Here is a 16,267-nt window from a genome sequence, read left to right on the forward strand (position 1 = left end):
AGCTCTCTCCACCCCACTGCCCAACTCTGCCCCTCCTACCAGTCTGGATGAATATGTCTTCTTTAAGACATATTCATCCTTGGTTGTCAGACTTACATACAGTTCAATTTTCTGTCAGTTCTGCTCGTTTGTTTTTAAATTGTTGTTGTCCTTTTTTTGGTTGTGCGAGGAGGCACAGTGTATCTACCTACCCTCCATCTTGGCCGGAAGTCTTAGGAACTGTCCCTTTAACTTTCCATGATTAGTTTGTCAGTAATGAAGACTGATACCAAATTTCTTGTTCTAGAGCTATGTAACATTTAAGATGGTCAGAAGAGTGCAAACGGAAGTCAGGGGAATGGAATGACAGTTTACTGCGCTAAAAGATTGCCAAGGGCTGGGATAGTGTTACCTTTATCTTTGATGTCGAGCCCTAGCATGGGAATGTAGTAAGCATGAAAAAAATATGCATTTAAATCAACTAAATGTTGAGTTGCAATAACTATATTGCAATCACCTCTGGAGAGTTTTCCTTTCTGTCACTTTATTTCTTATGGTTGTCAAAGTGAAATTCCAGAATGCTGGGATTCACTCCCTCTCAGCCATTAAAAAAGTGTGTGTGTGGTCTCTGTGTGTGTCTGTATTGATATGTGTGGACACACACATTTAAATTCTCACTGTTCTAGTCTAGTCTCACTGGGTTTTAGTGTATTTTTTTCTCTCTTGCTTCTCATCCTAGACTTTTTGAGTTTGTGTTTATTTCTAGGTGTTACCATAGGTATGTTCTTGGATTATAACCAAGCCAGGAGAGCCTTCCTGGCAGAAAAGCTTCCTGCATCTGACTTACCTGAGTTTGACCCTGGAGTTAAATCCTCAGTAATCTAGCTTTCACAGTGAGCTGGATTTGAGAAGCCCATTTGGTCTGAGGATTACTGATGAGCTTTGCCATTTTCTTGAAAATCTACTACTTTCAATTCTGGGCCCTTTCACTGGACTTGACACAATGTGGTTCAGGCACTGTGTACGTTCTTAGTGTAGATATATAGATGGGCATTCAGAGTGCTTGCCTTATTGGTAGTTCTTAGGTTCTGGGAGCTTTAAACATAGATGTTTGATGTATAAATTTTAATTTAATTCAATACATTCATTGAATTTTTATCATGTGCCAGGCTCTAGGTTAGGTAAATTTTCTGGAAGGATGAGACGCTTAACATTTAAGTACTTACTAGGGTGATGAGTGATTGTTCTTCCACCTTCCTCTCCTTCTTTACTTTCCCTTCTCACCATTTCCAGTACAGAAAAGGAGACTTTGTAAGGAGGACAATGCATCAGAGTTATGGCTGCTGTTACCAAAATAAGCAATTGTCTGTGTTTTTACTGTGGAGAGAATGAAAGATCTGGTGTCCCCTAGGGGTTGGAGGATCTGAAGGACTTGCTCTACCCCTCCAAATGGAACCAACACCGTGAGAGAGAACCAAAGTGGTAGAAAAGACCCAGGTGCTCATGAGGGTGAAGGAAGGAAAGAGACTAGTGAGGAAACAAGGGAATCTGGAGGAGGACTCAGACTCTTCCCCCAGTCACTGTAATCAGAGGGATGGTATCTTGAGGGTTTGGGAAGGGGATGGTTAGAGAAGCATTCACTGGTCTCATGGCCAGTACAGTGTGGCCACCATAGAAATGGGACACGCTCTGCTGTTCACCTTCAAATAACACTTTCCTAAGATCTCATCATGTCACTCTTTCCCGAGCCTTTTCCCCAAACTATTACTTTACTCCAGCTATAAGTTAACCTTGCTCTAGTTCTGTGGTTTTGGCTAAGCTGACATGGTTGAGACCTGTGAAGCTTTTAAACTTCCATGTCTGAATTTTGGGTCTGCAGGTTGAGTGCTGACCTGGGCGGAGGGTTCCTGAAATGTAACCCCTCACTGGTCCTTGTCCTGCTGACTGCCTCCTTCCCCTGGAGGTGGTGCTCAAACTCCTACGGGCCCATAGCTTTCCCTGGCCTTGTTAGGTAGAGCAGATTGGTCTTTCCTGAAGGATTTCTTATGGAGAAGACTCCTTCTTTGCTTGCAAGCTTAGCAGTGAGACTGTCCTAGACCCTTGTCCAGGCCCTGTAAGCTATTGGCTTCATGGCTTGAAACCTCCAGCTTAGGGAGGAGTTGATATCTCAGGACTGAACCTGGGAATGGAACAGGCAAGGGGCATCCACCCAGTTTCAGGTGGAAGAGGACAAGGAAGCAGCAAATGGGATTGAAACAATAACCAGGACTTGAATTTATTAAATAATAAGAATGAGAAAAGGAATTAGGAGCATTTTACCATTTCATGAGCCAAGGATGAGGTGAACTGCAGGGGTGTGAATCTCCTAGATTGTCCCATGGTGCCAAGTGGTTCAGAAGAAAGGGGGCCTGATAGCGGTGCTGGGAGGCCACCAGAGACCAGGGATGTGAGAGGGTGTGGCACAGGGAAGAAAAGTGCACATTAGCACTCAGTGGGGTGGGTGGATAAGAAGGCCATTCCCAGGAAAACTCTGATGACAAATTGAGTCCTTTTGCTAGGACTCATGCCCCAACAAGGGTCTGGAGCTTATTAGCAAACCCATGCCATCACATTTCAGGTCCATCAAGGGGCAAGTCTAGAGCACGCAGAACAAGAACTCAGCTCTGAGTGAGACTGCACGTGCTCAAATTCTGGCTCTGCCACTTGTTGGTTGTGCAACTTTTCCTAATCTTCCAACTGAAAAATGTATAGAATAATTGTAACCACTTATTATTGTTATTGGGACAATCAATGGATTAGATTCTATACACTGCTTGGCCTGGCAAGTGCTCCCCAAATGGCAGATGCTATATTCAGAATGTTAAAGTTTCAATATCATCATGTGCTTATCACCAAACACAGCTGGTTTAGCCATTATGTATGAGTCATTTCTGATCACACTGGGCCACTGTGCACTGGTTCCGGAGTGAAAGCGGCATCCTGGGGGTGCATGGATGGGTGAGGGCAGGAGGCACATGCTCTGCTCAGGAGTAAGGCAGAGATTCCTTTGTCCCCTGTCACAGATGTAGGCCTCTAGGGACACTTCCAAGCTATAGGCCCATGGCTATTTCCATAGGGAGCAGAGTGTCTGGAACTGGGGTGGAGATAACAATCTCCAAAGGGCTCCTATATGATCTGGGCACAAGTGTCTCATCACAAAATATGATGAAAACTTTTCTTCTATGGACCATTAGGAACACTAAACGAGGGGCCCAACTTCACCTTGTTTATTGGGACCTGGAGGGGAGGCTTGAACTTGGCTCATAATTTACCTTTGGTGGGCATGTTAAGTTCTGTCTGATAGCCTGGGAAGGGTAGTCTCCAAAAGGTTCAGTCTTGAGAGAGGACCATGGAGTCCCTAGAGAGGAAGTCACCTGGAGTGAAGAACTTTGGCAGAGACAGTCAGATTAAGCAGCAGGATGAAGAGGAATCAGGGGTCTCTGGGTATGCAGGGGCTCCATTCCCATGATTCCTTCCCCACCCTGTCCCTAAGGGGTGCTCTGGGAAAGGGCTGGGTGCTAAGGTAAGAACTGTCACTCAAGACCAGCACCTCTGCTGTGGGAACCCCAGGCGATGGGAGAAGATCCTTGGAGGCAGGTGATGAGGAGGAGCATGGTGGCAGGCAGGCACAGCCCTGTGGGAGTTAGGACAGGAGCAGCCACAGCAATCACAGGGCAGGGAGGCGGTGCAGCCCTGAGCGAGAGGCTGGACTCATGGAGTCTGAGTTTCTTCCTCTCTATAAAGCATCTAGAGTGTGGAGAGCCTAGAATAGCGCCTGGCATCTGGTAGGTGCTCGCTCAGTACCTGTTAGCCATCATTGTTGGAGAGCAGCCTCCCAGATAGAACTCCTGAGGGTAACAGCTGGGAGTGAAATCCTGGGGAAACGGGGCAGTTTGGAGTGTGGCCATAAATGTGAGCCATTGGGCTCACTGAGGGTCACAGCAGGGGCCATCTGAGCAATGTGCTCACAGGACCTGCTTCCCTACCAGCTCTCCCACCAGCACTTTGGCCCCTGTGGTTCGGAGGAGATACCAGAGTGTATAAAACTCATGGTCCATTCATCTGCATCAAACTGATGGCTTTGCTCCACGCTTGTTCAAACAGCCTGTTCTGGGGTGATGGAAACAGTATTACTAAAAAGCTCTGACTTCTCCCTGTGCTTTGCATTTGGTGCAGGCATATATATGTTAGGACAAACCTTGCTTGGTTTCTTTTGGGCTGTTCTAGCAGTGGGAAACTTACTTGCTTCACTTCTCCACAACAGCAGCTCGTCGCCTGCTGATGTCCTCTGTGGGGATCCTCCTCATTTTTCAAGGCCCAGCACATGTTGGGATAAATCATTCCTTGCTCTCAGAATTCTTACTTACACATAACACTTGCTCATTATCCTATTTATTCTGCAATTTATGTGCCTCTACTTCTCTCATTGTGTTGTAAAATTTTTGTAAGCACACATGCATCCATGTGTGTCTTATTCATCACTTTACCCCCCACAGGTTCACGTCATATTTTGTAAGTTTAATACAAAGTCCCATGGAATAGGCAATATCATTGTCCCCATTTCGCAGATGAGAAAACTGAGGCTTAGTGAAAGTAAGTGCCTTGCTCGATGTCACCCAGCTCATGGGTGAAGGAGCCAAGATCCAGGCAATGCACGGTGCCAGCCTTACCCACTATGCCCTACTGACTTTTATGAAAGGAACCTAAATATTCCATGAATGAACATGGTCAGCTTTGCAGGCCTTGCTCTGAAGATGATCCACAATCTTTATTCCAGCCCTTTGGGGGTGATAGACTATTTCTCCTGAAAGAACTATGTCCAAAAGATTACCAGGATCAAGATCTTCTTGAATTGCCTGTCATTACTTAAAAAAACAAACAAAAAATTTCTGGAAGATCAGAAAGAACAAGTCATATAGGGACAATGCTGCTTCGTTGTTTAGCCCAGACAGGCCTCTGGGATTGTTGGATTCGTGAGCACAATTATCAGCCCTCCAGCTTGAAAGATGTTGAATGAGTTTGCTTGTGATCAGTATTTGGAATGTGTTTATTCTCTCTTCCCCCAGCTAACATTGCAGTTCCTCTAGCTGTGTAATTTATCCTGGGGCATTAATATATCGGGTCTATTAATGTCTTAGAAAAATGTTCTAGTAAGTCATTTTCTCTTTTCTGTTAAAGTCATTGACTTCACTCAACCTTTCAATGAAACTCTTAAAGTTCTGTAATGAAAATGTTAGTACATTACCAGAGTACCATGATATCTATCTAGATTTAAATATTTATTAGGCAAACAGAAGAAATGATTAAATGCCCTTATGAAAATCAATCAAAATTGCCCCCTAAGCCTTGTCTTGTACATAGTGTCACATACCAGCCACACTCGCCCTCTCATCTGCTTTTTTGGCACTGAATTCAGTCAGCTGAGACCAAGCTACCATGTAAGAAACAGATTAAACTAGCATCCATCAAGGTGAAAGATAATTATTACTTGTGTCAGACAACACCTGTTTTTGCCACATTCCTCAACTGAGTTAAACTGGAGACAAGCTAAACTTTCCAGTGAATTTTCCATTTGACAGTTGCTCCAGGCAGTGTGTCTGCAGAACACCCTTGCTGTGTTTACATTTTGAGGCAGATTAAAAATGTCATCCATGAAATATAACCTGAAAATCTCAAACTGTAATATATTAACATATATAAATACAGGGGCGGAATGGGAGGCCAATTGAAAGAGAAGGCAAACCCGCAGCTGCTTCTTGAGCAGAAATCTTTCATCATACATCTTTTATGATGTCAAATGTGCAGACTGGCCACAGAGCTTCTTCATACTTCAAATCGTGGTGGTGTTGCTCACTCTTCACTTTACAGTTTGAGGTCTATTAATCATTTCTCTACAGCTTCTGGTGTTTTCTTACAATGGAGAGCCCAGAAGTCAGGTGCCATTTGGAATATGTGAGCTCTGGGTCTCCTTTTCACCGTCCCATTTCCATGCCTATGATGATATTTTTACCTGAGAAAGGAATCTCTGACCTGGGGCAAAAATCTGAAATGAAGCTTTTTTTAATTGAAAAGTGACACTGATGTGGCTACTGAAGAAGTGCTAATGTCATTGCCAAGTACACTGTTTGGGTTGTCCCCTGATGGAAAACAGAAGAACAAAAAAAGAAAGGAAAGGCCCCGGTGCACTTCCAGTTGTTTAAGCTGGAACACGTTTTCGTGCACGTCCAAGTGACAAAAAAAAGAAAAAAGGAGACTCTGTTGGCTCCCTTCTCTGGGGGAAGGTTATGGACCCTGCAGCTTTTCTGGGCGTTAATCTTACTCTTAACATCTGGGTTGACTTCAATCACTGTTTCTTTTGACTCACTCTAAATACAGGCTACAGCCCAGCTGAAGGTGGGGGGGAAAGAGACTTGAAACTTCCCTTTAATACAGGTGTAAACATTAAAAGGCATTTAAAACACTTAATTCTTGGGATTACAGTAATGAATATTGTTTTTAAACTCCTGTAGGCATCTCCAACTTCTCATCCTCCACATGCACTCAGGTTCCTAGATCTCTGATGGGACCTGAATCTGGTCCCTCCTCAGCCTCCCCTCCCCCAAGCCTCCCCTGTTGCTTTGATTCATACCTTCAGAATCCCACACCTGCACTGTCATGGGGGCCCTCTGTTCTTCTCCAATCCTGTCTCTTCCCTGCCCCAGCTATCTTCTGTGCAGCAACAATCATTTATTTCTCACACAGGTTTGAAAGTCACTTCTCTGTTAAAAATGTCTAATCTGCCTGGGCTGGTATGGTTCAGTGGATTGAGCGACAGCCTGCACTTGAACCAAAGGGTTGCTGGTTCAGTTCCCAGTTGGGGCACATGCCTGGGTTGCAGGCCAGGTCCCCAGTAGGCGCAGTGTGAGAAGCAACCACACACTGATGTTTCTCTTCCTCTCTTCCTCCCTCTCTTCCCCTCTGTCTAAAATAAGTAAATAAAATCTTTAAAAAAAAGTCTAATCCCCCAGTGATAGTTGGCTGCATTTCTCATCCCTTGTTGTGGCTTTCAAGGTCTTTTATAATCTGACCTCAACCTTTTAACTTTGCGGTACCAGTTAGGATGCTTTTGGCTGCAAGCGACAGAAACTGTGACTCAAGTGATACAAACATATTACTCATGCTATAGGAAGTCCACTAGTAGGGCCAACTTCAGATTGTTTGTTCGAAGGACTCAGTGACACTGGTAAAGAGCCAGTACTTTCCACCTCCTTTCCAGGCATCACAACCAGACCTACAATGGACGGACGAAGAGAAGAGGAAATGTTCCTCAGAGCCCCCATACCTGGTAGACTTCCCAGTGTCTCCACTCCCCGATCAGCCAGTGGTGAGAGCCTGGCATCACTCCCAGGCCAACCAGTCCCTTCCCACCCCCAAGTGGAGAGTGGTGCCAGCTTCCCCTGAGGCACACACCTTCATGGGGTAAGAGGGGGGATCTGACAAAACTGCAATTTTCTTAAGAGGAAATTAGGGGGAACTGATGCTGGACTGGCAACACACAGTGTCCACCACCAGGCTTTCTGGCACATGGAGGAGTTTATTGTTTTCTCACACACCTTGGTCTGCCATGGCCCTTGCGTTTATTCTAAAAAATGTCTGGCTTCCCCACTTTTTTTCCTGGAAAGCTCTTCTTCATCCTTCATGACTGCATTAGTTTCTTAATGTTGCTGTAACAAATTACCATAGACTCTGAGGCTTAAAACAACACAGATTTATCATCTTACAGTTCTTGAGTTCAGCAGTCTGAGATGGGTTTTATGGGGCTAAAATGAAGTTGCTGGCAGAGCTATGTTCCTAGAGATTGCCTGCATTCCTTGGCTCATGGCCACATCATTCTGATCGCTGCTTCTGTCATCACATCTTCTCTTTCTGACCCTCCTGACTTTCTCTTAAAAGGGCCCTTGTGATTACATTGGGCCAATCCAGATCATCCAGGATAATCTCTCATCTCAATATCCTTCACTAAATTACACCTGCATATTCCCTTGTAAAATAACATAGATACGGGTTCTAAATATTAGGACATGGACATCTTTGGGAGGGAGGGACATTTCTTTGTTTACCATGGTTACCTAGCACAAATGCCACCTTCTCTGAAATGTCCTTACCTCCATTGCAGAAGGGTCACTGTGGTAGGAACATAAAGAAGAGATTGGAAAGAGGCAGGACCTTTGCCAAACTTGAGGCACTGGTCTTCGTGCCACTCTTCTGGTTGTCCGGGGAAGGCTGGATGGCAATGTTACTTGGCCATTGCCTCTCTTGGACCTGCCCTCTGGGCCTGTTCTGTCACTTCCCTTTCACTGCTTTTTGACCTGACATTGAACTTCCTTCAGGTATGAGTCAGAGATTTTATACCCGACACATTGTGGTTTGTGGAGGTGTTCGTTAAAAGAAATAAAGAGGAAATTCTACCCACAGGACAAAATATAGCCTTTATATGCCCCCAGGTTACAGTGATTTTTCTAGAGTGAGTTTTCTCTTCTCACCCTATGCTGTCCTGGACTGTCTATGGACAAAAGTGGTTCAGGTCATACTAGAATTTCTCTCTCCCCTCCCCTACCTCCACAAATATTTATCATGCAACTATGAGCAGCATGGTGGTGGGCACCATTGCTGTGAGGCACATGGCTCCCAAGAACAAACCCTGAGGTGTGCAAGATCCTTGTCAAGTGATTTATTCCCAGGGAAAGTCAGAGTGGAGTGGGGAATGGGGCACAGAGGGGAGGATGGCAACCAAGGGTGCTCTATGAGGCAAAGTCCCACAGAGAGTAAGTATGGGTCCACCCCCAGGAGCCCTCTGAGACATGCAGGTCACTCCTGGATTGTCCTGATCATTGTTTAAGGGCTGCCTCCAGGGAGACACAAATTCCCAGACACTTCTGTTTCTCCAGGGTGCCCGGGGAAAGCAATTCTAATTAAGAAGAGGAGCCTTTCATCCCTCGAGGCACAGGTGCTGCTGAGAAGGAAAGCCCACTGGGCACCAGTGTGCCTGAACATGTCATTGGGATTCTCTGGGTCCTCTTGGGATCAGCAGACATTCTCCGCTACACCAAGAAAGGCCCTGTGCTCAGGCATTTTCCTCTTCATAGTTGTGCTAGTCAACCTCACCACCCTCTACCCTCTGCCAGCTCATCATTTTAGCCCACTCCCAGTCAGGACTTCTGTGACACCCTGGCCTCTGGAGAAAGCTGACCTTCCCAAGCTCACATACCCTGTGTGGGCTTCTGGTCATGCCATGCTTCTTCCTGGTCTGTCCAAGCTTTGGGGTCCTGAAGAAAGAAGCCCATTTCCTTTTAGAATCCTAAAGTTTCTTGTGCCTGCCTCCCAGTTACTTCAGTAAAAGGCTTTTTCCACCAGAACTACATCTTTGCCTGAGGATGGTGCTTGTGTCTGTCTGTCTCTGAGAGAGGCCAGGGCCCCACCTTCTCTGTCTGTCACTGTGAGCTGGCAGTTGGGCCAGCCGCCTGAGTGCCCAGGTAGTGGAGGAGCCCATTTTGTCCCTGCCTGGTCACCTTGTCTCCATTGAGGTTCTCCCCTCGCTCTCCCATCCTGTGACTTGACCCCACTCTTAAGACTTCTCACTTGACTTAGACTTCCCTACCACTCAGCACAGGCCAGTTCTGCATTTGAGGTAGAGAGTTTTACCCAAAGCTTCTAACTCCTTTTCTCTGAGGCCCGTCACTCATTAGGTGCCATAACATTGGGTTGGCCAAAAAGTCCATTACATTTTTTTCCTGCAAAATGAAAGGTACATTTTTCATTTTCACCAATAACTTTATTGATTTGGATATGTTGAGTATGTGGGCTCTCTCTCACTATTGGCTTCTAGCTGGCTTCTATTGGCCAGAGGTACTGCTTAACATCTTCCAATGCATAACACAGCCCACAGCAAAAAATTATTTGGCCAAAATGTCAATAGTAACAAGAAACTTTGCAAACCACTTTTGACATGTTTGGTCAGTCACAGCACCTTCTCCATATCCTGCACAAATCTTTGTGGGTTTTGCTTTTTTTTTGCATTTCAGTTGCCTTTTTATCTTTCTTGAAATAATAAAGAGTAATACACTGAAAACGTTGTGTATCTTCTCCCATCTTCAATATTAAACTAGCTACTCAAAAATTCACCAATTCTGATAAATTTTTTAAATGCATGCCGATATGACAGCTGTCACCATACAATCTAACAGCACTGTTTCGAATGAAGTTAAAAACAGCTAAGCACTACTAGAGCCATCTTATGGAAAAAAAACACAACAGACTTTTTGGCCAGCCAATTCTTGCTTTGCTGAGTGTTGGGTCTACTCAGGTGACCCAAATAGAGAACTTCCCCAAAACACATAATTATTTTTATGACATCATTGTTTTTAAAAATGCAGTAGCGTACACCTGAAACCTGTATAATTTTATAAACCAATGCCACCCCCAAAAATTCAATAAAAAATGCAATAGCTACTTTAGTATAAGCCGATATATGGGTAATAAGTATAGCAATAGCTAATATTTGCATATTATGCCATATATTTTACATGTATCATTTTATTTTACTCTTTACCCCCCCCCCCCAACAATCCTACAAGGTGGGAACTGTCATTATCACCATTTTACTGGTGGGGAAATTGAGGCTCAGAGAGGTTAAGTCATGCCGCAGAGCTTGTAGAGCTGAGACTGATGCTATCCAGGTCTATCTGAGTACTTAAAGCCCACGCTCGGAATTATCATCCTATTGCCCCTACCTCATAGTGAGGAAGAGTCTCCTGCTTAGAGTTGAGGACACTGAATAGGAATGAGTCTGGCAAATTACAGTGTTTCTTCAGAACTTGAGATTCCACTGGTACTTAGTCATGCCATTTATTAGATTCTCTACCCAAGAATTAAGTAGAAAATAGGTTCTTTATCCCAAATCCTTTTCAGATGTGCTGGCCACCAAAGCAGCCTCCATCACCCCAAAGTGAGTCACTAGGCAAACCAGTATTATTTCAATTGTGCTTTTCTGGAAGAGGGGCTTAGACCCTCCACATTAGTTTTTTTTTTCTTTTAATTTTTATTTTTTAAGAGCTTTCCTGGAATCCCCACCCAGTAACTGCTGTTTTTTTCTGTTTGGCCAAAAGTGTCAAATGACTACCGACTCCTAGTTGCAAGGCAGGCTGAAAATAAAGTTGGTGTTTGGGTTGTTTTTTAAGCTTGGCTTCCTCCATGATATCAGTATTTTATTAGGAAGAAGGGGATAATGGACACAGGGTAAACAACTCACAGCATATGTTATACCTTATCTCTACTGTCATTTCCTTTTCTAATTGAGAATTCATGGCCTATTTCAAAAAATCCTGGGTCAGTATTTGAAATTACCTGGTATGAACTCTTTCAACATATTTGGATGTCCTGAAGGCATTCAAACTCAATGTGTCCTCAAAAAAATTACCTTCTTCCTGAGTATGTTTCAACTCATCTGTGTGAATAGCAGCACTACTGTCAACCCAGTTATTCAAACCAGAAACTTAGGTGTCATCCTTATTTGTTCCTCACTCCTCATATTCAGCCAGTCACCAAGCCTGTGGTTTTGATTCCCATTGATCTGGTTTCTACTTCTGTATTCTTTCCTACCAATATCTAGCAGTATATGAAAAGCATAGTATGAGGTCTGTCCAGAAAAAGCCCAGCCATTGTTAATATAATGAGAACAGTTTGTGCAACATCAGTTTAACCTGGCAGTCAAGGAGAGAGGACTGGAATGTGTGTGTGTGAGCAATGATGACTTCACTGTACTAATCAGTGGGGGCGGTAGATGCCACTGAGTAAGCATACAAATTGTGTGACTATTGTAGTCAAAAAGAGTAGAGCAATGAATCTGCATCAGATTTTGCATTAATCTTGAATGTTCCTCTGTGGAAACTATATGATTCAGAAGGCCACAGCTACAGGCAACTGGTGATTGGCAGTGATTGGTGGCTTCATCATGACAATGTCCCCACCCATTCATGCATCATGTCTCGTGCAGTTTTTTGGAGCAACATCAAATCACCCAGGTGACTCTGCCTCCTTACAGCCCAGATTTGATGCCCTGCAACTTCTGGCTTTTCCCAAAACTAAAATCACCTTTGAAAGGGAAGAGATTTCAGACCATTGATGAGATTCAGGAAAATATGAAGGATGTAGTTGATGGCAATTGGAAGAACTGTGTGAGGTTCCAAGGTGCCTACTTTGAAGGAGACTGAGGCATCATTGTCCTGTGTACAATGTTCCTTGTATCTTTTTCAGTAAATGTCTCTGTTTCTCATATTACATGGATGGATACTTTCTGGACAGACTTCATATATCATGATCCAGTAAGATTTATGCCCGAATTACAAGGGTGGTTAAGTTTTAGGAAATCTACCAATGTAACTCACTATATTAATGAATTAAAGGAAAAAATATAAGATCATAGACTGAGGAAAGCATTTAATAAAGTTAACACCTTTGTCTGCAGATAAAACAAATAAGAACAAAATACATAGGAATTAATTTAGCTAGGGAGATGCAATACCTGTATACTAAAAACTATAAAACAGTGCTGAAAGAAATTAAAGAGAATCTAAATACTTGTAAAAACATCCTTTGTTCATGAATTGGAGGCTTAATATTGTTAAGATGGCAATACTAGCAAAAGAGATCTACAGATTCAATGCAATCATTATCAAAATTCCATTGTCTTTTATTTATTTATTACAGAAATGGGAAAACTGACCCTAAAATTCATATGAAATTACAAAGAATTTTGAATAGTCCTAGTCAAAACAATTTTGTAAGTAACAAAACTGAAGGGCTTACACTTTCCAATTTCAGAATGCCTTCCCAATTTCAAGGCTACAGTAGTAAAAATCAGTGTAGTCCTAGTATAAGGATGAAAATATAGGTAAATAGAGTAAAACTGAGAGTGGAAATAAACCCAAAATCTATGACCAATTTATGTTTGACATTGATGCCAAGATTATTCAGTGGAGGAAAATGATCTCTTCAACAAATGGTGCTGGGACAGCACCACAAGAGGAAAGAAGAAAGTTGATTCATGGCTCACACCATATAGAAAAATTAACTCAAAGTGGATAAAAGACCAAAATATGACAGCTAATACCATAAAATTCTTAGAAGAAAAAATAGGACTAAATCTTCATTTTGTTGGATCTGGCGATGGTTTCTTAGATATGACACCAAGAAACACAAGCAACAAAAGAAAAAACAGATAATTTTGACTTCATAAAAATTAAAAACTTTTATAGATCAAAGGACAGTATCAAAAAAGTGAAAAGAAAACCTACAGAATGGGAGAAAATATTTCTACATTATATATTCAACAAGGGTCTAGTGTCCAGAGTATATCAAAAATCTCTTGCAATTAAATAAGAAAAAGGAAAGAAACTCAATTAAAAGCTGGGCAAATGAATTGAATAGACATATCTTCAAAGAAGAAATACAAATAGCTAACAAGTGTATGAAAATACACTCAACATCATTAGTCATTTAGAAAATGCAAATCAAAATGATGATAAAATACTACTTCACATTTACTATGATAGCTATAATATTTAAAAAGGAAAATAACAAATGGTGGTGAGAATGTGGAGAAATTGGAATTCTTGTACACTTCTGGAGGGAATGTAAAATGGTACAAACATTGGAAAACATTTTGGCAGTTCCTCATTGAATTAAACATAGAATTGCCATATGACCCAATAATTCCATTTCTGGGTGTATAAGCAAATGAACTCAAAACAGGTGTTCAAACAAAAACTAGTACATGAATGTTCATAGCAACCCTATTCACAATAGCTAAAAGAGGGGAACAACCTAAATGTCCATCAACTGACAATAGATAATAAAATATGGATTAAGAAAATATTATTTGAATAGAGAAATAAAGTACTAATATGTGCTACGACATAGGTGAACCTTAATGTTATGTTACATAAAAGAAGCCCAACATAAAAGGCCATATTGTATCATTCATATGTATGAAAAGAAATATTTTATTTTCTAAATATATGTTATTGATTGTGCAATTACATTTGTCCCAATTTTTCACCCTTTGACCTCTCTGCCCAGTAACCTCCAGCAATCCTCCTACTCCTTAATTCGTGTCCATGGGTCGTGCATATAAATTCTTTGGCTTCTCCATTTCCTAAACTATTCTTGACATACCCCAGTCTATTTTGTACCTACCAATTTATACTTCTTAATCCCTGTACCTTTCCCCCACTCTCCTACTTCCGCCTCCCAGCTGATAACCCTCCAAATGATCTCTATATCTATGATTCTATTCCTGTCCTGTTTATTTGCTTAGTTTGTGTTTTTTTTAGATTCAATTGTTGATAGTTATGAATTTGCTGTCCTTTTAATATTCATAGTTTTGATCTTCTTTTTCTTTTTTTTAATTTTATTTTAGTTATTCTTCAAGTACAGTTTTCTCCCTTTTACTCCCATTCCAGCCCACCCACCCAACCCTCCCCACTTCCCTCCCATTACCACCCTCCCCCTAGCTTTTGTCCATGTGTCCTTTAAATTTGTTCCTGTAAACCCCTCCCATTCTCTCCTGAAATTTCCTCTTCTCTCCCCTCTTGTCACTGTCAGTCTGTCCCCTATTTCAGTGTCTTTGGTTATATTTTGCTTGTTTCTTTGTTTTGTTGTTTAGGTTTCTGTTAAAGGTGAGATCATATGGTGTTTGTCCCTCACTGCCTGGCTCATTTCACTTAGCACAATGCTCTCCAGTTCCATCCACGCTGTTGCAAAGGGTAGGAGCTCCTTCTTTCTTTCTGCTGCATAGAATTCCATTCTGTAAATATACCATAGTTTTTTGATCCATTCATTTACTGATGGGCATCTAGGTTGCTTCCAGCACCTAGCTATTGTAAATTGTGCTGCCATGAACATCGTGATCTTCTTTTTCTTAAGTCCCTTTAACATTTCATGTAATAATCATTTAGTAACAATGATCTCTACAAGCTTTCCATGGTCTGGGAAGCACTTTATCTGCCCTTCAATTTTAAATGATAGTGTTGCTGGATAGGTTAATCTAGGTTGTAGGTCATTGCGTTTCATCACTTTGAATACTTCTTGCCAGTCTCTTCTTGCCTGCAAAGTTACTTTTGAGAAATCAGCTGATAGTCCTTATGGGTACTCCATTGTAGGTAACTCTCTGCTTTTCTCTTGCTGCTTTTAAGATTCTATCTTTATCTTTTAAACTTTGGCATTTTTATTATGATGTGCTTGGTGTAGTCCCTTTTGGGTCCAACTTGTTTGAGATTCTCTGTGCTTCCTGGACTTGTATGTCTATTTTCTGTGCCAAATTAGGGAAGTTTCTTTCATTATTTTTTCAAAAAAGTTTTCAGTTTCTTGCTCTTCCTCTTCTCCTTCTGGCACCCCTATGATTCAGATGTTGGTACATTTAAAGTTGTCCCAGAAGTTTCTAAGCCTATCCTTGTTTGTTTTTCTTTTTTTTTTAATTGTTTTTCTTCCTGCTGTTCTGATTGAATACTTTTTCCTTCCTTGTGTTCCAAATCATTAGTTTGAGTCTTAGCTTCCTCCTCTCCACTGATGGCTCCCTGTCAATTTTTCTTTATTTTGCTTAGTGTAACCTCCATTTCTTCTCTTATATTTTTTCCATACTCACTGAGTTCTTTGAGCATCCTGATCACCAGTGTTTGGAACTCTGCATTTGATAGGTTGGTTATCTCCATTTTGTTTAGTTCTTTTTCTGGGGTTTTGTTCTATTCTTTCATTTGGGCCATATTATTTTGTCTCCTCAATTTGGCAGCCTCCTTGTATTTGTTTCTGTGTATTAGGTAGAGCTGCTTTGACTTCCTGTAAAAGGCACCTGTCTGGATGAATGTGGCTTCTTTAAATCCTTGGTTGTCAGACTTCCATATAGCTCCATTTTCTGATGGTTCTGGTTGTTATTCATTTTGAGAAATAGTTGTAATCCTTTCTGTGGTTATGTAAGGAGGTGAAGCATGTCTACCTATGCCTCCATCTTGACTATATGTCCCAATATTTTATTTCCATATATATAAAAAGGAATGTGATTCCACATATATGGAATATCGAGAATATATAATTCACAGAGACATAAAGCAGATTAATGGTTACCAGGGGATAAGTGCAAGGCATCTACTTACTGGGCAGTCATTTCCTTCTGGGGTAATAAAAATGTCCTGGAACTATATGGTGGTGATCGCCGCAC

The 16,267-nt window shown here is 41.9% G+C and overlaps 1 long non-coding RNA gene across 1 annotated transcript; it reads right to left on the reverse strand.

Annotated features, from left to right (window-relative positions):
- Positions 1-23: 23 nt before the first annotated feature.
- On the reverse strand, positions 24-16,066 carry LOC118500476. The gene is made up of 3 exons (XR_004903034.1): positions 15,902-16,066; positions 1,233-1,236; positions 24-35 (listed from the first exon to the last, which is right to left on the reverse strand). It is a non-coding gene; the product is annotated as an uncharacterized LOC118500476 (long non-coding RNA).
- Positions 16,067-16,267: the final 201 nt, after the last annotated feature.

This window comes from Phyllostomus discolor, chromosome 5 (genome assembly GCF_004126475.2).
Source record: "Phyllostomus discolor isolate MPI-MPIP mPhyDis1 chromosome 5, mPhyDis1.pri.v3, whole genome shotgun sequence".
NCBI lineage: Eukaryota > Metazoa > Chordata > Mammalia > Chiroptera > Phyllostomidae > Phyllostomus > Phyllostomus discolor.